Source organism: Notolabrus celidotus, chromosome 3 (genome assembly GCF_009762535.1).
Source record: "Notolabrus celidotus isolate fNotCel1 chromosome 3, fNotCel1.pri, whole genome shotgun sequence".
In the NCBI taxonomy this organism is placed as follows: Eukaryota; Metazoa; Chordata; class Actinopteri; order Labriformes; family Labridae; genus Notolabrus; species Notolabrus celidotus.
The window spans coordinates 1,735,858-1,758,014 of NC_048274.1; positions in this window are offsets into that span (position 1 = coordinate 1,735,858).

The window sequence follows — 22,157 nt, forward strand, 5'->3', positions numbered from 1 at the left end:
CAGATCCCCCTCAGTGATCTCTGAAAATGACGCTGCATGACGCAAACCAAACACCCACCTTAGCTCAAAACAAAGACTCTGTATACCACCAAATCTGAGACCCCCCTGGACCACACAGAAATAACAGATCCTCCCAGGTCTTTGTAACATGAGCAAGTGCTAAACTTTGAGGGGTTTATACTAACTAAACCTGGACAGAGCAGGACTGAGGGAATGAAGGAAGGGGAACGAAGGGTCAATTTAGTGGGATTTGGACACAAGAGTCTAACAGTGAGAACTCAACCAGAAAGGAACATGAAGAAAACTGGGGCAGACCAGGACAATTAACTTCCATAGGCTAGCCAAGACAAGACCAGAGGAAGCCACTTAAGACTGAGCCATGTAAGAGACTTTAGACAGCCAGAGCTGAGTATGAAAAGAGGATGGAGATAACCAGAATGAGACACAGAAGAAGAGCCAGATAGCTGGGAACGAGCAAGATAATAGCCAGAAGCAAGCCAGGAAAAGAGCCGGCAGATAGCTGCAACTGGAACAGGAAAGAGCCAGAGTACAGGAAGTACTGACCAAATAAATACCATGATTACACAGATGATTCACAACACTTCAACCGACTTTATACATACATTCCCTTATTTAGAGCCTTGATGATAAAACCTGGATGACAGAGAATTCATGACAACTGAACGAAGAAAAACAAAGATCCAAAAACACACATTTGCATTTCATCATCCTTATCTTAAAATATCTCAAAACTCAGAGTCTGTCTTTTACAATCAGGTGCTGATATTTAATGCATGCTTTTACATCAAGTATAGTCTACTTGTCTAATTACCAGCCTTCCAAAATCAAACATCCAGCGACTACAACTGATTCAAGGTGCAGCTGCACAAATAACAAGTTTGAGCACATCACAAAGGTTCTTAGGTCTCTCTCTCTGTTGGCTCCTGGTCCAAGTGAGGATTGATTTAAAACCTGTGTACAAAGCTCTAACTGGCTCCGCTCCTCAGTAAACAAAACACATGCTAATCAGCTACACACCAATTACAGCGCTTATATTTCTGTGTGAGGACAATAACTGTGTTGTGCATGTAGGTTTTTGGATGTGTATGTGTGTGTGTGTATTTGTATGCATGCTGTGTATTTTGTACAATGATTATTCTTTTGATTCGTACTCTTATGAGTCATAATTGTGAGGCACATTGTGTTTCCTTGTGTTTGCCACATGCAGTATAAATAAAGTTTGACTTGACTTGACTTGATCCAGACAGTAGTTTGACAATGTCAGGGACACAACCCAGAAAATACAAAGGGACAGCCAGAACATGACCAGAGGTTTGCCAGGGCTGAGCCAGGAAGAGCCAACGAGAAAGAGCCAAGATGGACCCAGAGGATCGATGCAAAACAAGAGGAAGAATCCAGAAAAGAGTCATAAGATAGCTCAAATTCAGGCGGAAGATAGAGGGAAAAACAAGAGATAGATACGAGCCAAAAAGGATGGAAAGAACAAAGTAGGAGCCACAATATATCAAGGACTGTACCAGAAGAAAGAGCCAGAAAGAACCAGAAGATGGTCGGGACTCATTTTGAGAAAAGCTTGAAGAAAGGAGAGACCAAGAGAGACCAGGAGACAGCAGGACATTGTGGAGGCTGCAGGAGCTCTGCAGGATCTCTGCAGGGGGTGGCTTCAGGACTCAGCTGGAGGTCCACCTCGGGGGAAAGAGGATCCTGGCCCAATGAAGTCCATTTGGCTCAGAGTGAAAGCAGTGCTCTCTTCTTACACTGTGAAAAAACGGTCATTGGACCAAGAAGGTTGGAGTCATCTTGAACGAGTTTGAGCTTCACGCAGCCTGAACTCCATCTGTCAGCACAGTTTGGAGAGTAAACTCATGAAGCTTTGACTCAAATCTGTGTGTGTGTGTGTGTGTGTGTGTGTGTGTGTGTGTGGTTGTGTGTGCGTGCGTGCATGCGTGCATTTGTGTGTGTGTGTTTTCTCACAGCAGCGGCTGAGTGCATGACATCACCATGACATCAGGAGGGTGCGTTTTGAACTGTGCTGACGCCCCCCCTGAGGGTGGAGAGAAAGTGCTGAAGAAACACGACATAAGAAAACTAACACAATTACAGTTATAAAATAATACAGCTGAGGTCATTTAATAGTAAATCAGCATGCTGGAACATGCAGGGGAGGATACACTAACATAAACACCTGCACAGTGACACAGTGGATGCTGGCTTTAGAAGAAAGGGAGGAGCGTGAAGAAGACCAGGTTACGTTTTTTGGGGATCTCACAGCTTCTTCTGCTTATATAACAAAATGTTCTGTTTATATTAGATCATGCAAACATCCAAACTTTATGTCTAAATCTGGGCTCCAAGTCCATCCAAAGGGTGTGACCATAAAACACGATAATGCAGTTCAGAGACACATGTTCAAGTTTTGTCCTTCGGTGCTTAAAAATAAGATATATTTGATGTCTTCTATGACTTGTTCTTATTTCAGTGAGGCTGAAGGACAACAAACAAGCAAAGGATGCTAAAAGGAAGTATTCTTACCATTCAGCATTTTGAGTTAAAGTCAAAAACATTAAAAGCAGTGGAATTAATGATCATAAGGCCTCAAGTTTGTCAAGATGAGTGAGACTGCACTTCTGCTGCCGACCACCAGGTGTCACTCTCTACTCACAGGTCACAGGTTTTAACTTCTGCAAGTGAGGAAAAGTTTGCAGAGAAGTGTTGCACCCATTGTTTGTGTTTACATGCATGCTCCGTATTTGATGTGTGTGTGTGACCACCTGTGTTGAAATCAAAATCACATTCAAATCAAACATTATGAAAGAGGCTCTGATGCAGTGAGGGGATGAGGTGTGTGCAGGTGAGAGAAGGCCGTCGTTCATGCCAGAGTTCTGCATTTCTTATGGTGCATTGTCCAAAAGTAAATAAGCAAAATGAGAGCATGGCTGCACTTATCAAAAAAATATTGTGCCCACACAGGTGCATGTTGGTACCTGCAGCAAAAAATACTAATAATTAAAAAACGGATTATTCTAAATATACAAAATATGATCATAAATCTAATCTATTAAAGAAAGCATTCATAATAATCAAATAACTAACATTCTATTACATATAAGCTAAACACAGCTTCTATATCATGCATATTTAAAGCTGAAGAGAGACAGGAAATGTGAGGAGCAGAGAGCGGAGGAGACATGCAGCAAAGAGTTGAGGTCAAGAATCGAACCAGGGCCGGCTGCCACAAAGACTAAAGCCTCTGTTTATAGGGGAGAAAGCTGAAACCGCTACACCAACCGACACCTCAGGGTACATTTTCTCAACCCCTTATTGATCCATTAGAGAATCTGAGAGCAGAAAATCCCCAACAGGAGGCACGGAGTGTAAAGTTCTGCAGCATGATGCAACAAACACACAAGTTAAACATGCCGTATGATTTGAGACATTCCTCAGCGGGAAAACTTTGACTTTTGAAGCTTGAGTTTTGGTTACAGGGTTTTCTTTTTTAAAGTTTTTAAGGCGTGTTTCTTAAACGCAGAGAAGAGTCTAAACACAGCTTCCCTCACCTGCATGTCAATTCAGGAAATTACAGACAACGAAAGCATCCATAGGCTGAGGAAGAACAGAAGCTGCAGAGGCATAGAGGGGAATAACATGGTGGGGGAAGGATGAGAGGGGATTGTTATGATGGAAAGAAATAGGATGAGAAAGGAGGGACAGATGTGGAGAAGGCGTGAGGCGGTGGAGAAGAAATTGAAAGGGCGGAGTAGGGTAAAAAGAGAAGGTGAAGGAGACCACAAAGGGAAGAGTGAGAACAAGTTGTGGAGGATGTGGGGACCAAAAAGAGGAGGTGGGAAAAAGGGAGCCTTGAAGAGGAGAGCTGGATGTGTGATTCAGTAAGTAAGTAATTCCTCTGATTAGATATGAACAAATCTGTCTCTATATTTTATAAACAGAATAACCACCTGATCCTGAAGCCATGCCCTGCATATGTTCAGCCTCAGGGACTGTAGGAACATTTTGTAGCTGTGCACGGTCAAGCCAGGCATGCCAAGGACCTGACACCTGACGCTCTAAGGTCCTGCTTTCCCGCATTCATGCAAGATGCTGCAGCTTCACCTACATCTGGAGGGTCTGTGTATTCCTGGGGCTGTTTTGCCTGCAGATATTTTACAGGGGCTGTTTGCACAAACATCTCCCTGGTCTCACCCCTACTTATATCTCAGAACTCCACAACCCTTACAGCACCACCAGACTCCTTAACCCTCAAAGATCTAGACAGCCAGCGGCAGCGACTTGTTCTTAAATGTTTGATAACTTTTGAACCACTAATCATATCAACAAGCTTTAAAAACTCATTTACAGCGGACATTCTCAACTTTCCATTGATATCACATTTGTCTCATTCAGCATATTCAAAATAAATTTAGGAGAGTCTGGCGCTCCCAAAAATGGCCTAGGTCTTTAAGGGTTAAAACCCCCAACGTGAGGTTTTGACTGTGTCCTAATCGGGGATAGAAAAAGGGCCAGGGACAGGGCCTTTCCTGCAGCAGCTCCTTGACTCTGGAACAACCTGCCAGAGGTCATCAGACAGGCAAACTCTGAGGCTTTAAGAAACAGCTTAAGACCTGTTCATAAGTCCTGGCTTTAATTGTGTTTCTTGAGTAATTATTGAAGAAGAGTTCATTTGCAAAAACAGTTAAAAAAATGTTTCAAAAAAACATATTTTTTCAATCAATCAATCAATCAATCAATCAATCAATCAATCAATCAATCAATCTTTATTTGTATCGCGCCAAATCACAACAAACGTTATCTCAAGACTCTTTTACAAACAGAGCAGGTCTAGACCACTCTATGTCAAATTATGAACAGAGACCCAACTTCAAGACAGGGTAAGACTCAATCTGACCCCACCTTAATCCATCATGAGCATTGCACATCACAGTATTTAGCTAGTTACAGTGGTGAGGAAAAACTTCCTTTTAACAGGCAGAAACCTCGAGCAGAACCAGACTCATGTTAGACAGCCATCATGCCTCGACCGAGTTGGGTCTGGAAAGACAGATAGAGGGGAGTAAGAGAGAGAAGTGATAGTGAGTTTTTCTAATACTAGCTTTTGGTATGATCAATCAACTGAGGTTGGGTGGCTTTGACTAATCAGAGATATCTTGAAAATGTAACTTTATTAGGAATCTATATCAAAAAGAAATATGTTTTTGAAAATGAACTCGTTCTCTGTTTTTATGCTTCCTTGTGCTTATCTCTGTCCTTGTGAAGCCCCTCAGTGCAGAACGTGTTTGCTCTTAAGATTCCACAAAAATAGAATAACCTTCAACTAAATGACAACTTCCAGAGAGGAGCTGCTGCTCAGTTTACCTTAATGTCTCTTGCTTTGGCTTTCCCTGTACTTCCTGAAATTGTCATCAACATGCCAGAGAAAGTACATCCATCCTTGGACCACTTAGAGATCCTCCACTTAGTGACAGATCATTTTATACATGCACTGCTCTCCTAAATATCCCCGGTATTGTTCAGGTGGTTGCATGTTCAGAAGAAAGTCAGAGTGACAGCCAGTTGGTCCAAGCAGCAGGTGATAGTCCGTAGCATGAGTTTCAGGAATGTAGCATGGTGTGCTTCATGGAAACGTGGCTGCATCAGGATATTCCCCACCACAACGTCTCCATTGACGGCTTCCTGACTGACCGGGCAGACCGGGATAGCACAGAGAGCGCTGTGGGCCTCAGACCATATTATCTGCACAGGGAGATCTCACATGTCATACTGGTAGCTGTTTACACCCCCCCTCTGCCAACCTGACTACAGCGTCCAACGTTCTCAACGCTGCCATAGCTAGACTCCAGACAGACCACCAGAGTGCCCTCTGGAGTGATGACGTTCACTCTGAGTACATTTTCTCTGCTGTAGCCTCTTCAGTGCTCGCCTCAGTCGTCAATATTATTTTCCACTGTTGTGTTTATATCATTGAAAAGTCTGTGTACATGTTGTAGTTGTGAGAGTGAATCCATCACTGACGATCTCCTGCTGTGAGCTGCATGTGTGAATACGTTTCTGAACATATCAGCGCCCAAATGTCCTGAAATCATCCAGGAACTGTCAGGAGTTCATGTGTGAAGATTTACAACCCTGGCTGCTGCGTTTAGCCACAGGTTTCCACATCACCCCCGCAGTCACAACAACAAAGAAACAAACCCTCTGCTTGTTTGATCCACTGAGACAATCCTCCAGATATGCAGACATCTATCTCTGACTGCCTGATCATCCTCAGGAACACAGCAGCCCGTCCGTCAGATCAGGAGCTCCAACAAAAATACTGGGCCCTGCAGAAAAATGTTTCAGAGTCACTCAGTTTTTAATGATGTCAACGAAAGGTTAGCCTGAACCCTGCTTACCACAGCAACCATGAAACAACGTGCACGATCAGAGGGTTTCGGTCTCTCATGTGCATATTTAAAGTCTTAACTTTAAGTACAATTCTGTACGATGAATTGAAACTGATCAATTGATTCTGAGAGTCGTGCATCCTGATCGATGCTGTGTCCAAAAAGTCAAACTTCTCCTCATGTAGTTATTCTGACTTTGGCTCCCGACCGCGGGAAGAGTTTTGGAGGGAGAAATAGACACAAAGTGACGGTATAAATCAGTAACTGATAACACACATGAACTTTTCTTTAACCTGAAATGATCTTATTACTGACATCCTCAGCCGAAGTGAAGGGATGTAAGTAGTTCTTCTTCTTCTCTCTTCATCGGCTGTTTGTGTCCTGCGGTCGTGTCGGAGCAGCGTTACACCTCCTCGCCTCTAAATGTCATCATGGTGCGATAATGCCGAGCCGGCAGCAGACGCCTGAAATATTAAAGACAGCAGCGTTCAGGCTGCTGGAGAGAAAGTCATGACTAAAGCAGTTAGAGCTGCTTCTGATCTCCCTCTGCAGGTCTGCTGCATGAGGCAACACTCTGCAACCATCAAGCACTGAGAGCAGCCAAAGACGAACACGGAGAGGAGCAGCGGAGGAGCGTGGAAAAGAGGATAAAAGGTGGCATAAAAGAAGGGAGTGAAGCAAAGGAGGAGATGGAAGAGAAAGAGGAGGAAAAGGGGAGATGGGGTGGGAAGTTAAAGGAAGTGAAGAGTGGAGGGAAGAAGAGGAAGTTTGGATGGAAGAGCAGAGAGGGGAGAAATAAAAAGATAGACGAAGGAGAAAACAAAGGAAAGAAGGGAGTAAGGAAGAAGTTTGGAAAGTTAAGAAGAAGAAGTTCTGAAGGAAAAGAGAAGAAACTTTATTAACAGATTAAAGATGTGAAACGTGTGTGTACTCAGGAGTCTTGACAGATCATGTATCAGCAGGTTTTAGTGTCTGCAGGGTGAGCGGTGTATGGAGAGCAAAAGCAGGTAGAGCTTAATCCCCCGTATGGAATCTGACAATCATTTCTTTCTCTTTATGAACAGATATCTGCATGAAGAGCAGAAAACAATCTGTTCTAGATCAAAGATTTAACATGAGCAACAAATCTTCTTGAAGCCAAACAGAGAATTCATTTTTTCCTGATGTCCTGGAACGCATCACAAATGATCGATTGGATCTCCGTTCAACAAACATTTTTAAAGTCAGCTTTGTCTCTTCTGTAATCTTTCCAAATCTGCATCCTGACGTCATTTCGGCAAACTCAGACCTGTAAATCGAAGTGAATCAGGTTTCTTTTTGAGTTCATATCGTTGAAGTAAGCCAGAGTGACGCCTCTTAAAGGTGACATATCATGTAAAATCGACTTTTTAATGGTTCTCTACCTGAAATATGTGTCCCTGTCTACAAACCCCCCGAGAATGAAAAGAATCCATTCTGCCCCTGTTCTGATTTCTCCACCTTTCTGTAAATGTGTGTGAAACGAGCCGTTTCAGACTTCTGTGTTTTTATTACGTCACAACAATATCCGGTCTGTCACGGAGTCAGAGCTCGGAGCTTGTTCAGCCCATAGACTGTATAAAATACAACTCAACCCCTCCTCCGTTTTTCATTCCCTGCACACATGTGTGCTAACAAGGAGCTTAGGAGGGAGGCATGCTAGTTGTAGGCTGTCTTAATAAACACAAAGGTCGGTTTTACTCCCCACGTCTGCAGATTTGAAGATCTAGTGGATGATTTTTAGTTTTCATGGAAAAGTGCTAGCGCTAGTTAGCATAGCCACATAGCTACATGTTCTAGCTGTGTACCAAGACACACGTCGACATACTGACAAATAAAACAACAAGAAACACTAAATCTGTGACCAATGGTTCAGAAAGGTCCTGCTGCAGGCGCCTCTCCATCAGGATCAGATTCTGGATCAGATTCAGAGGGTTGAAGTAACGTGGGTCTGTGAGCAGCCGTGTATATTTAGCCAACATGTAAACATTAGCTCAACGTGCTGGACAGCCGAGGCCACACCCACTTCCTGAAGGGGCGTGGTCAGAGAGAAAACAGCCTGTTCTGAGCAGGGCTGACAAAGAGGGTTTTTCAGGCAGACCAAAATCTGATTTATAAGTGTTTTTTTGAGCATAAACTTTAAAGACATGTTTTGGGGACCTCTTAGACCAATATATGTTGATGAAAAAAGTGTGATATGTAACCTTTAATATTTACAGTGAAACTGAGACTGATCAGAAATAGATGACTGTGTTCAGAGTTTGGTTTGGTTCCAACCCATGGCCCTTTGCAGCATGTCACCACTCTCTCTTCCTAGTGTCCTGCTCTGTCCTCTATCCTCTATCCTCTATCCTATCGTCTCCATAAAGGCATGAAAAGAAGGAAGAACAAACATTTTCAAAATCAGCTCTGTCTCTTCTTCACTCGTTAGAAGTCTGCATCCTAATGTCGGCAAAGTCAGGACGTGAGTCGGGTTTTTTTGGGGGGTTCATATTGCTGAAGTGAGCCAGAGTGAAGACTTTGAGAGACTTTCTGCTTTATTGTCCTCTTGGGGGAATTCTTTTCCACAGCACTTCTCTGCATTTCCTCAGACATAGACCAACACAAGAACACATTGTAGGCTCAACAAACTGTCCACCAAGACATCAACACTCAGACAGAGTTGTGTAATTCAGTGAGGCCTTTAGTTCAGGCTTGCTATAACAGCAGGGATCAGGCTCTGAGCCCTTCTGCACCTCAGTGCTGTGTACCTGCGTCCTGAGGGGAGTGGGATGAGGTGGGTGTTTGGTGGATGTGTGATGTCCTGTTCTGTTGAGGTTGCGATGCATATGATGGCCTTGTGGTTTAAGTCTGTGAGGTTTGGTGTGGGGAGGCCGATTATTTTAGAAGCTGTGGTGGTTATGCGTGTGAGTCTGGCCTTGTTTTTAACAGACAACATGTTGAAGAAGCAGGTGGAGCAGTACAGGAGGATGGATTGAGTCATGCTTTGATATAGCAGCAGAAGGAGACGGGGGGCAACATAGAGTCCTTTGAGTTTAAAGATGGCTGACAGTCTTTGATGGCTCCTTTTTTGAATGTCACTGGTGTGCTGGTTGAAAGGGAAGTCTCTTCATATTTACAGTGAAACTGAGACTCAGCACATAGATGACTGTGTGTTCAGGGTTTGGTTTGGTTACAACCCACTCTCTCTCCTTAGTTTTCTGCTCTATCCTTTGTCCTATCGTCTCCATAAAGTCATGAAAAGAAGTCCATCCATCCATTATCTTGATCGCTTATCCCGTTAGGAGTCACGGAGGGCTGGAGCCTATCCCAGCTGGCTTCAGGCTGAAGGCAGGGTACACCCTGGACAGGTCGCCAACCTATCACAGGGCTAACACAGAGAGACAGACAACCATTCACACACACACTCACACCAACAGGCAATTTAGAGTGATCAATCAAACTGGTAAATGAAAAGAAGGAAGAATTTTATTTCTAAATAAACTTTATAAAAAACTTCTGTTAAAGTCAGCGAGCCCGGGCCGTCTCCTTATCCCCTCCACCAGCTCCCCTCCCTCTCTGCTGGCCTCCTCCCAGCAGAGCTGATAGTGCTGTACGGCTGTTCATCATCAAAACCTCTAAAAGGGTAAATAAAATTCAACAGGGGGGAGCAAATAAAAAAAAGAGAGAAACCTGGAACTGAGGCAGGACGTTTCCCATGGCGCTGGGAGCTGCCAGGAGAAGAGGAGGAGGAGGAGGAGGAGGAGGAGGAGGAGGAGGAGGAGAGATTTGTTTTGAGGAGTTGAGAGGAGTTTTGGACAGCGAGAGGGAGAGAGTTTGGAGTGTCTTGGAAAGCAGGAGATGTGGAGGGGCAGAGGTGGAAAGGGGGCTTGTGTGTGGTTTTTGAAAGAGAGAGAAACAGTGGGTGCCGATGCAGTAAATAACTTTCACGTTTGCTACGCTACGCTTCAGGAATTGTGTTGAAGCATGAAACAGGCAGCTAGAAATCTCTGCAGCCAATCACACAGCGACCACTTAGAGTTCCTCTGTTCACAACATCACAGAAAGAGACAGATCGACCGTATCTCTGAAAAGTAAGGCTGTGCAGGAGTCTGAGTTTCTTCAAGTGATGCCTCGATCAGCCCGATGAACCCTGCACACTCAGGTCCAGACTTACCTGACTTCTCTTTCTCTGACTGAAGTGCTTAATCCATTAAATCCCTCATTATCAGTTCTTTACTTTGTGACTAAAAATAGCCTCTTGAACTGAGCTTTGCACAGAGTTTCGTTTCACCACTCTCTTTTTTCCCTTCTTCTCCCCTCTCAATTACCCCCATCTTCATCACTCCTTATCTGCGTATACCTCCTCATCGCAGAGCTCCGTACTGAGGTCTGTTGGAGCGCTGATATCGGAGCTCCTCTTTGATTCATGTTTGGCTTGAGGAAACAATGAGGGAGTATTTCTTTTTCCTACCTCCTCCGGTTCATAAAACATCTGATATAACAGTTGTTTGTGTGTCTGTCAGCCATCTCCTCCGCCGCCCTGTAAAAACACCCATAAAGAGCGGCTGTGTGAGGTTAATTTGAGCTGTGTTATCACCACAGGACGTTTCCACCAGGGACCGGGAACCTTTGGGGGCGTTTCCACCGCAGGAACCAGGATCTAAATGAAGCTTCATGGACATTATTTTAACTCCTATAATGTCTCCTTTGGGAGAAGTAATTTTAAAGAGTACAGGAACTTTGGGGGCGGGGCTTCAGCAAAATGTTTGAAAAGTTTCCACTGCAAACAAGTATTTGTTATTTTTTCATTGTGCTTCAACATAGCAACCGACAGGCACATGACAGACGTCTCAATAACAATGCTGTAAAAATAATGCTGGTGGTGAAGTCGAGCTTTACCCAACGCGTAGGCAGAAACCTCCAGCAGGACCAGACTCATGTTAGACACACATCCACTGAGACCGTGTTGGAGAGAGGGATAGAGAGAGATGAAGAGAGAGAGAGGTGATAGTGGTAAGATGGATAGTAGTAGTTGTAGCAGCTGGAGTCTGGCACGTCCACAGCAGCAGAGATCCAGAGGAACCTACGAGACAAGGGAGCTCAGGGACTCCAGAAAGGTCTATGGTTAGTAACTTTAATGGGACAGGAAGAGTTAAAGTGAGAGACAGGAGGAGAGAGGAGCGAGAGAGGGGAAAACAGGATCCCAGTGTGTCAGTCTAAGCCTATAGCAGCATAACTAAGACCTGGTCCAAGCCTGATCCAGCTCTAACTATAAGCTTTATCAACAAGGAAAGTTTGAAGCCTACTCTTAAAAGTAGAGAAGGTGTCGGCCTCCCGGACCCTGACTGGTACATGATTCCAAAGGAGAGGGGCCTGATAACTGAAGGCTCGACCTCCCATACTACTTTTAGATACTTTAAGAGTCTCATAACGGTTGTTTCAATCTTTCAAAAAAGTGAATCCAATGCAGGAAATGCTAGTCATGCATTATTTTAACAGACAGTTAAATACTTATTTAGTCTTACTTTACACACACAGTATAGTGACACTTTTCCAATAACTAATGCCATAATAATACATGAAGCAGAGGGTCAATACTCAACATGTTCTGGGGAGAAATCCCTGCTCTTTAGACTGCAACAAAAGCACAGAAACAGGCTGGAGAAACCTTTTAGTTCCAGAAAAGTAATTCCTGTTAGTTTAGGTGGAAACATGTCTTTACAGTCAGAAGCATTTAGACTTCATTTATACAAACATGTTGTCCGCAGTCTCTAAAAAGGAGTGAAAGAAAGAACCACCAGCTTCCACTCCGTCATTCCATTCTGTGATTTTCTCCAAACACGATCTTTACAAGTCAGGGCTGTGAAAATATATTTCTTCTTGGGTGCATGACAACAAAAGAAAAGGCCAAAGATGGCACAGATGAAGACAGAGTGACAAATGCACTGACAAAGAAAAGAACAGAGAACAAAAGAACAGAGATGCAGGAAGAAGAAAGAAAAGAAAACAAGAGAGAAAATCAATCAAAATGACATTTAAGGCATTTGAGACTTTCTCAGAATGTTTAGAGATTTATTCTTCCAGCACTGCGACTGCATTTAGGCGCAACAGAGCAAAAGTGCAACAACCTAAATGATCATTACAAGGTGACACGTGTTGAAAAAATTCAGACACAATGCATCTTCTTTAACACCTGCCAAAGTCCAAAACAAATGCAACAATGGAAATGAAGTTCAAAAATCCACAATGGATGCCTGCAGTGTGCACAAAACAGTGTTTGCATTGTCTTGTTCTTCACGAAGGAAACTGTATCTCTCCTGGAGCGCTTTGGAAAATTGTGACTTCCTTTTTTTTTGCACGTCAGCTTGTGTACCTGACGTTACTCAGCAGGTCCCGTCAGAATGACTTGCTAGGTTAAGGAACAGCTGCACATCAAGGTCGACTGACGCATGTACGGACAAATCAGTATTGATCTATGACTCACTGTGCAAAAAGGATGTTCTTCTAAAACAGCAACAACTTTTGGCAACATCATGGGTTGACGTAATTAAACACCGAGCATGATGGTGCATTGTTTGGATATGTCAATGGGTTAAAACCAGGACATCCAAGTGTTTTACAGATGTTTGCAGGTACCATTGCTGCATTCAGGAGTCCCTTAAAAGGTGACATATCATGCAAAATAGACTTTTTAATGGTTCTCTACCTGAAATATGTGTCCCTGTCTACAAACCCCCCGAGAATGAAAAAAATCCATTCTGCCCCTGTTCTGATTTCTCCACCTTTCTGTAAATGTGTGCTGAAACCAGCCGTTTCAGACTTCTGTGTTTTTGTTACGTAACAACAATATCCGGTCTGTCACGGAGTCAGAGCTCGGAGCTTGTTCAGCCCATAGACTGTATAAAATACAACACAACCCCTCCTCCGTTTTTCATTACCTGCACACATGTGTGCTAACAAGGAGCTTAGGAGGGAGGCATGCTAGTTGTAGGCTGTCTTAATAAACACAAAGGTCGGTTTTACTCCCCACGTCTGCAGATTTGAAGATCTAGTGGATGATTTTTATTTATCATGGAAAAGTGCTAGCGCTAGTTAGCATAGCCACATAGCTACATGTTCATAGCTGTAGCTGTAGCTGTGTACCAAGACACACGTCGACATACTGACAAATAAAACAACAAGAAACACAGAATCTGTGACCAATCCTTCAGAAAGGTCCCGCTGCCTTTCTGGCAGAGGTCGGTTTTACTCCCCACGTCTGCAGATTTGAAGATCTAGTGGATGATTTTTATTTATCATGGATAAGTGCTAGCACTAGCTAGCATAGCCACATAGATACATGTTAGTAACTGTGTACCAAGACACACGTCGACATACTGACAAATAAAACAACAAGAAACACTAAATCTGTGACCAATGGTTCAGAAAGGTCCTGCTACAGGCACCTCTCCGTCAGGGTCAGATTCTGGATCAGATTCAGAGGGATGAAGTAACACGGGTCTGTGAGCAGCCGTGTATATTCAGCCAACATGTAAACATTAGATCAACGTGCTGGACAGCCGAGGCACACCCACTTCCTGAGGGGGCGTGGTCAGAGAGAAAACAGCCTGTTCTGAGGAGGACTGAAGAAGAGGGTTTTTCAGGCAGACCAAAATCTGATTTCAAAGTTTTTTTTTGAGCATCAACTTTAAAGACATGTTTTGGGGACCTCTTAGACCAATATATGTTGATGAAAAGAGCGTGATATGTCCCCTTTAAACATCTAACCCAGGTGTGTCCAAAGTACGGCCCGGGGGCCAATCGCGGCCCGAGGTCCATTTATTTATGGCCCCAAGCCTCCATCTTAAATTGTGTTATTTATAGCACAGAAATTAATCACATTCTGAATCATCAGTACATTTGCAGTTTCTTTCAAGCGCACAAATAAAACTAAAGTCAATCCAGAAACGTCTCAAAAAGCTTCATATGGACTACTAAAAGCCAAAACACTGGGAATTCTGCAAGACGGCAATACAGAAGAAACACAAGAACTCTTAAAGCTGACAGGTTTTCAAATTAATGTTTTTATCATGATTTAAAAATGTTCTTTATGAACACTGAAAGTTCAGAAGACACAAAAGAGGACACAAGACGAGATCAAAATTATGAAATTGTACAGAAAAGGCAAAATTTGATGCATAGAAATACTTCAGAACGCAGGAAAATAATTATTGTTAAAAAATGTTGTCTGCTGGTCAGAACAGTGTTAAAAACAACATGAAGAAGAAGTGTGATTAAATCCAGATCGTGATCCTGCCATAGGAAAATAATGAGACACTATTTTTCCCACATTGCCCGACGCTTAAAAACATTTTCCTCCAGAAGAAGATAAAGTTTGCTAATGTTTACGTGACTTGTGGAGAACTGAGGACTACCTAGTTACTGATTTATTGAGAAAAAATATATATATATATTAAATAGAGATTTCATATCTAACTTTTAGGATTCCTAAGTCTCAGTAGGAGCCACTGGCCCTGAGGTATTCTGACAACATCAAATGTGGCCCTCTTTGAAAAAAGTTTGGACACCACTGATCTAACCAAACAAAAACTGAAGGACCCTGGTCAGGTTTAATGAGGCAGACTCTGTGGACACAGTTAAGTGAATGAGTTGGACCTTTACACCTGATCCCAGCTATGTATTGAACCCTTGTTGACCTGTGCTTGGCCTCTATTTGTCCTGTGTTTTCAGTGCAGTTTGTGACTTAAATGAGCTTTGGTGTAAAAGCAGGTCAAGGTAAAGCCCGTAGATTACTTCTTCATGGCCTACCTCACACCGCGCACCTTCATCGGGCTCGTTATCCGCTAGTATTAGCCGGCTAGCATGAGGTCCAATCAGCTTAAACCTAAAGATCCCAAACCAGTTGACCCCTGCGTGCCCTCTGAGCCCACTTTAAGGTAGACTGTTCTTAGAAATGACTGACTGTGTATTACCTTCCTTTAAGCTGACTCCTATAGTCATATGCTAAGACTGAAACTGAAAATGTCACCTAAACAAACACGGCTCTGTGGGTTTCCCATCAGCCCCTGCAATCACATGCTCATTTCCCTCACTTTTACTGGAGCTTAAGATGGTGGAGGAGCTTATCACAGATCAGGACTGCTTTTAAAGGCTTCATAAGGGAGGAGAATGTGAACAGTGCAGGAGGGAAGTGTGAGTAAATCTGATGAGGAATGGCACACCAAAACAGTCAGCACACTGAGCATCATGACTATAGATCCTGACCTTGTGCTGAAGGACCAAGGCAGAGTCAGGCACCGCCAACAACCATCGCTCAGCCGAAGGGCAGATATGAGGGTTTTTAGCTTAATCCATTCCTTCTTATCGTCATCCATCTTTTCTTATTCCTCATCTGGTTATTTTTATACATGTGGTTGCAGGTAAAAGTTGGACAGCCTGAGCTCTCTGGCTTTGTTCCCAGAAGTAAGAAAAAAAATCTACAACTCCAAATGACATGACAATACTGTGAACTAAAAACACAGCATTTAACAAACTCCTGTCCATAACACCCTGCTCAGACACAGTGTAGGTGTTGTCCAGCCTCATCACTCCTCGCAAGTTTATTTACATGCAATTGAGGAGTGATAAGATAATGTCTTAAGCCCCGAAAGCTTGAGCCTGCAGGTGGATGCTGGGGCTGAAAGTTTGAACGCAGTACTGGCGCAGGGCTGCAGAGGCGATGACAGAGCTGTGACAATTTAAGACAAAACTGGGACTCAGATGCAGAGAAAAGTCCAGGACACATATTGCAGTTCAGAAGACAGGTTTCTTTACTTAACAGGCCATGGGTCATCCACAGCAGGCCAGTCAGCAATCAGCAATCCACAAAATTCAAATCCAAAGATCTCAACAAAGGTCTGAAATCAAGCAGGCAAACACGAGGAAAACAAGGCTAGAGAGCATGAACACACTAAAGTGACAATGACAGTCTGGCAGAGGGTAAGTGGAAGCACAGGGGTCTATACACAGGCCAGGTTAATTGACAAAGAGGCACAGGTGTGTAAGGTGTGTATGGAGAAAGGAAGTAACACTAAACACAATAACAGAACACCAGGGTTACAAAAACTAAGCACAATATTACAAGAGCAGAGGAACACCGCAGACATCTTGGGGCTTTAATAGACCACCATATTGGGAGCATAGGTTTGGGAGATCTGGCATGTCAAGTCTGAAATCAGTGAAGCTCAGACTAGCTGCAGGCGTCACCTCATATGCTCAAAGTTTGTAAAGAGACAAGTGCTCGAACCAGATGAGTGTTTGGTTAGATCAGTTTTGTGTTGGTGTCGTGGGTGCTAATTTGGGTCCTTCAAAATAAAGGTTGTGTGCAGCAGAATTGAGAAAGTATGACCTTTTACACATAGGTTATATACTTCCTTAGTAGAGCACAGACATAGAATAAGGGTTTTTCCACTGAGCGCTAATCCTTTTTATTAGAGTACATTTAGCTTTTATTGATTTGAAATGGCCATGGTTCTCTGCCGGAAAACGGTGGATTGCTCTCTCTCGGTGGGGAGTGAGACTTTGCTCCAAGTGGGGGAGTTTAAGTATCTCGGGGTCTTGTTTGCGAGTGGGGGTAAAATGGAGTGTGAGATCCACAGGCGTATTGGTGCGGCGTCAGCAGTGATGCGGACGTTGTATCGGACCATTGTGGTGAAGAGGGAGCTGAGCCGGAAGGTAAAGCTTTCAATTTACCAGTCGGTCTACGTTCCAACCCTCACCTATGGTCATGAGCTGTGGGTCATGACCGAAAGGATAAGATCGCGGATACAAGCGGCTGAAATGAGTTTTCTGCGAAGGGTGTCTGGGCTCGGCCTTAGAGATAGGGTCAGGAGCTCGGACATCCGGAGGGAGCTCGGAGTAGAGCCGCTGCTCCTCCGCGTCGAAAGGAGTCAGCTGAGGTGGTTCGGGCATCTGATAAGGGTGCCTCCCGGACGCCTCCCTTTAGAGGTGTTCCGGGCACGTCCAACTGGGAGAAGGCCCCGGGGTAGACCCAGAACGCGGTGGAGGGATTATATCTCCCGCCTGGTCTGCGAACGCCTCGGGATTCCCCAGGAGGAGCTGGAAAGTGTCGCCGGGGAGAGGGATGTCTGGGTCAATTTGCTTGGACTGCTACCCCCGCGACCCGACCCCGTATAAGCGGAAGAAAATGGATGAATGGAAAATGGATGGATGGATGGATGGATGATTTGAAATGCTTCGTTTCATTTCATTCTTGTAAAGCACTTTGTAACAGGAGCTCGGAACAATTCTATATACATACAGATTATTATTAATATCATTAGTCAGCCCCCAACAAGGGTAACCCCAGTTTTACACTGGCCCAAAAAAGAAGCTGAGTGCTAAAACCTGCAGTTCCCCAGATGGCCACTTGAGGCTGACTTCAGAAGTGAGCTGATCCTCATAGAGCGCCATGTTAAACTCCACATCAGTCATTAACACACTTACAGACTATTATGACATTTTTTTTCTGCAGCTCACTCTAATCATCAAATCTCACTTGTGTAAATTTTATTAGTTCTTCAAGTTATGCAAATTAAAGTTAGATTTTTGAACTTTCCACCACTTTTTTACAATTTTTCATGCAAATATCAAAACTTATTTTGCTTAGTGTTGACTTAATAGTGCTAACAGACCCAGGGACACGACTGTGCTTAACTATATAACTAACCAGTCAATGAATAAGCACACAGTGTATAAACGCTACCAGTTCACCAAACCTCTCGTCCATATTTGGTCTTTCCTGATTCAGAGAAAACATGATGGCACAGGAAAAATGTTCAAACTTGGAGTTGGAAAGGCTGCAATAATGAAGACACACTGGCTTCATTCACTCCTTATATATAGTCTTATTTTTCACAGTAACATCCTCTTTGGAAAGTTGAGTTGAGAGACACAGAGACACTACTCTGTAGGTTGAGTTTAACTTCACCCCTCTGATTGAATCTGCCTGAACTGACAAAGCGTTCCTCTTCAAACACTCTTTAAACTCAATTAAGCTGCATTAAACTGACCTGTGCGATGAAGTGACCTGCTGATGGAGCTGTCTGATCTTTACAAGAGTCGACTGGCACACAGGCAGACTCAGACAGGCAGAGGTTAGAGAGGATACAAAACCTCAGACAACATTTCCAAACGTGAATTTCACAGAAAGTTAGAAAAACAACGTTAACCACAGACTGACCTCCGTGAGTTTACACTTTGAGTTTGAGAAAATGAAAGAGGGAAAATTTATATATGGGAGGGAAGGAAGGAGGAAGTGAAGGAGAAAAGAAGGTAGTGAAAGATTTTCAAGGAAAGTAGGGTGCATTAAAGGAAAGGAGAAGCGGGGTACGGAAGGGAAGGGAGGTCGGGAACTAGGAGACAACAGAAAGGAGAGGATGAAGAAAAGTCAGAGGGAACACAGAGACAGGTGTAGGAAGGGAGTAAAAGGAGGACATAGTGAAGGAAACAAGGAGAGGATGAATATTTGTCTTCTTCTGTTGTTGGTAACGTTAACCTTTCCTCCACCGTCTATCTTCGTCTTTTGTTTTTCCTCAAACCGGGCCGACGACCTCGGGCTGATGGCTCGGCGACTCCTGACAGTCTGCCGCCATAACACAACAGGAAGTGAACACACACACACGGGACATCTGAGACCTGAGAGCTTCATTCTTCTGTCTAACAAACTGTTAAACTGCAGGCTGATGAACCCGGTGTGTGCGTGTTGGTGTGTGTTTGTTTACAAGTATCACTACAAGAACCAGCTGGAACAAAGAAGCATTCAGACACAGACACTGAACTTTTTCATTCAGTCATTTTTATTATTATTTTATTATCTTTTTCAAAGCTGATTATTTGAGTTTTTACACGCTGTGTACAGAAGATATTTTTAATTTAATCAAGTGTTTTTTCTTTTCAAGGAAACATAAGAAAAATAAATCATAAAATAGATTTATAAAAAGTGTAAACATTTTAATTAAAGTCCATGACATGTCCCATAAAATACTTCAATGTAGGGCACGTATAAATATATATTATATACATATAAAGAAAAGAATGAAAATAAAAAATGAAAGTGAAAATAAAAAAGACAAGAAAAATAATATCCAATTGATTAAAAAATAAAAATATTTGAAAAATAAATTAAGAGGAAAAATAATGATAATTTTGAATAGAAAATAGATACAATAAATAATTAAATTACAAATTAAAATAAAAAGAATAACAAAAATAAAAACGAATGAATAAGTATTAAATAAGTAAATTAAATTATGAATTAATCTTTCATACATTATCAGTAATTAATGTTCTAATATTTGATTAAAGATGTGTATTTTATTTTTTTAATTATCTTTAGGGATAAATAAAGTCAGAATAAAAGGTAACAGCACAGAGTAGGAGTCCTGAGGTCAAGAGGACTTTTAGTTTTGGTTCATTTGTATAAAAAACACTTGTTTTAGTTCATTCCTTTAAAGTTATTCCTTCTGTTTTAATATAATAACAATACATGATTTGAGAAATAAATTAATAGGAAAATAATAATAATTTAATTACAAAATAGATACATTCATTCAATAAAAAAAAAGTATTAAAGAGGTAAATTAAATTATGAAATAATAAAAAATAAATAATAATGAAATAATAAATGTTTAAAATTCGCTTGTTTAAGATCATACCTTAATATGTATTTCTTCTGTTTTAATTTTTCTTTATTTCTATCACCAATTTTTGCATTTTTATTTATTTATTTATTTATTTATTTATTTATTTATTTATGTTAGTATTAATTTTGTTTGAATGTTAACCAAGGGGTTATCTCAGTGATTGAAGAGGCTGTTATGAAATATTGTATCATCCCCTCCATGTGTTGTCTTCTGTTTCAGTGGTTTTTTCTTACATTTGTAAAATTGACTTTCATATTTATTTTGTTTACATTCATATCTTTACATATTTGAATCCCTTTTGGATCTTGTAAATTATAAAAAAAAAACACAGTCAGCTGTAAATTCTTTAGATTATCTCCAAACTTAACTCTGCACTTGTGTGTTTCTCTGAACACGTCTCTCGGTCAAACACCGTGCACCTCAAAATGAAGAAGAGCTAAATAAAGCATCTATCTTTGCACGAATAAGGAAACAAAACTGAAGAAAGGGAACAAAGTGGGTAAGAAGAAGAATAAACAGACAGAACAAAGACAAACAAAACAAAACAAAACAACAGAAATCTGTTTATTAGACTCGATAAAGGTCATCACCAAAGGTCATCACCAGCAGCCCTCAGTAAAGGTCAAAGGTCAGGGGGATGAGTGGTCCAACCAGTTTCCATCCACAGTTAAACAACACCCACAGCTTTCTGTAGGACGACTTGCTCCGATGAGTGTCCGTCATATGTCAATCCCCCACCCACCGAACCCAGGGGCGTTCCTGAGGTGGTGGGAGCTCAGTCAGGAGACCAAAACAGAAGGTTTGAGGAAGTCACAACAAGTCTGTGAGGGCGTGGAGCTCAAAGTGCTGCGAGTCTGATTCTCATCAGGGCGTTTTTCCATTTCTAATCTGATAAGAAGAGGCCTGATGATTAGGGTTATTTCTTATATGTCTTACAGTTTGTCCAGTCAGAAACGTCTTACTTTCAGACACTGAGTTTGTGATTTTAATTCTTTTTTAAATGCATCTTTGCAGCTGTTTATAAATTAACATAACTTATTAAACCCCCCAAAATCAACGTCCTACTAAACCTCTGCATCGTCAACGTCTCCAAGAAATAGTTTGGTCTGTTTGTGCTAAATATGGATGCTTAATCGCAGAGTTGTATTATTTTTATCCTCCTGCTGAAGCTTACACAGAGGCTGCATTGAGTCCACTTTTAAGTCAGGAGTTTGTCCCTTCAGGGCCAGAGGTCATGTCCCGAAGTGATTACAGTTGTTGAAGCTGCTTGGTGTGCGGTGACCCTCAGGCGTCTGATTCTGTGACGTGGAGCTTTGTTTTAACTGTTTTTCATGCTGACTGGAGGTTCTTTAAGCTCTTTACTGCTCCTTTCTTTAGCTGTTAAAGGTCTGCGAACAGTCCCTCCGCCTGTATGAACTCTTATATAACTGACTGTACCCAGCTCGGTATTTGTGTGTTATTGTGCAGACGCTGTGATGACGAGCAGGCACATGGTCCCTAAGAGGATTCGAGGCCTGCCAAACACCGCTCTGCAGGGTTTGTTTTTTTCAAGGTTTTTTTTGTGTTGGTCCTGAGACGCCCGTGGTCCTCCCTGCTGTCCATCATGTGTCTCACTCTCTCGTCCCTTCTTCTGTTTGCACACCCTAAAAGAGGAAGTCTCTGAAACCACTTCTTTCTTTTTCAGAGTTAAGGTTTTGTGCTGATTCACTGCTGCTCTCCAAAGCTACACACACAAACACAAACAAACACACACACACACACATGCCAACCTTACTTCCAGTCACTCAAAAAGATCAGACACTTTATTTATTGAGCCTTTTTTAAACATTACAACCCTGAAAATTCACAAAAACGTGCAATTAGACAAAAGCTTTTCTCCTCTAATTAAAACCAAAGTGTAGATTTTTAAATATTTGGTCACAGGAGAAAGAACGAGAACAAGATCTGACAAGAATCTGAATGATTTGATAAGATTAGGACTTTTTCTCAACATATTTCAGGAGTTTTTTTCCTCACTAAAATATCTGATGTAACCTCGTAAACACAGTCACACTTCATC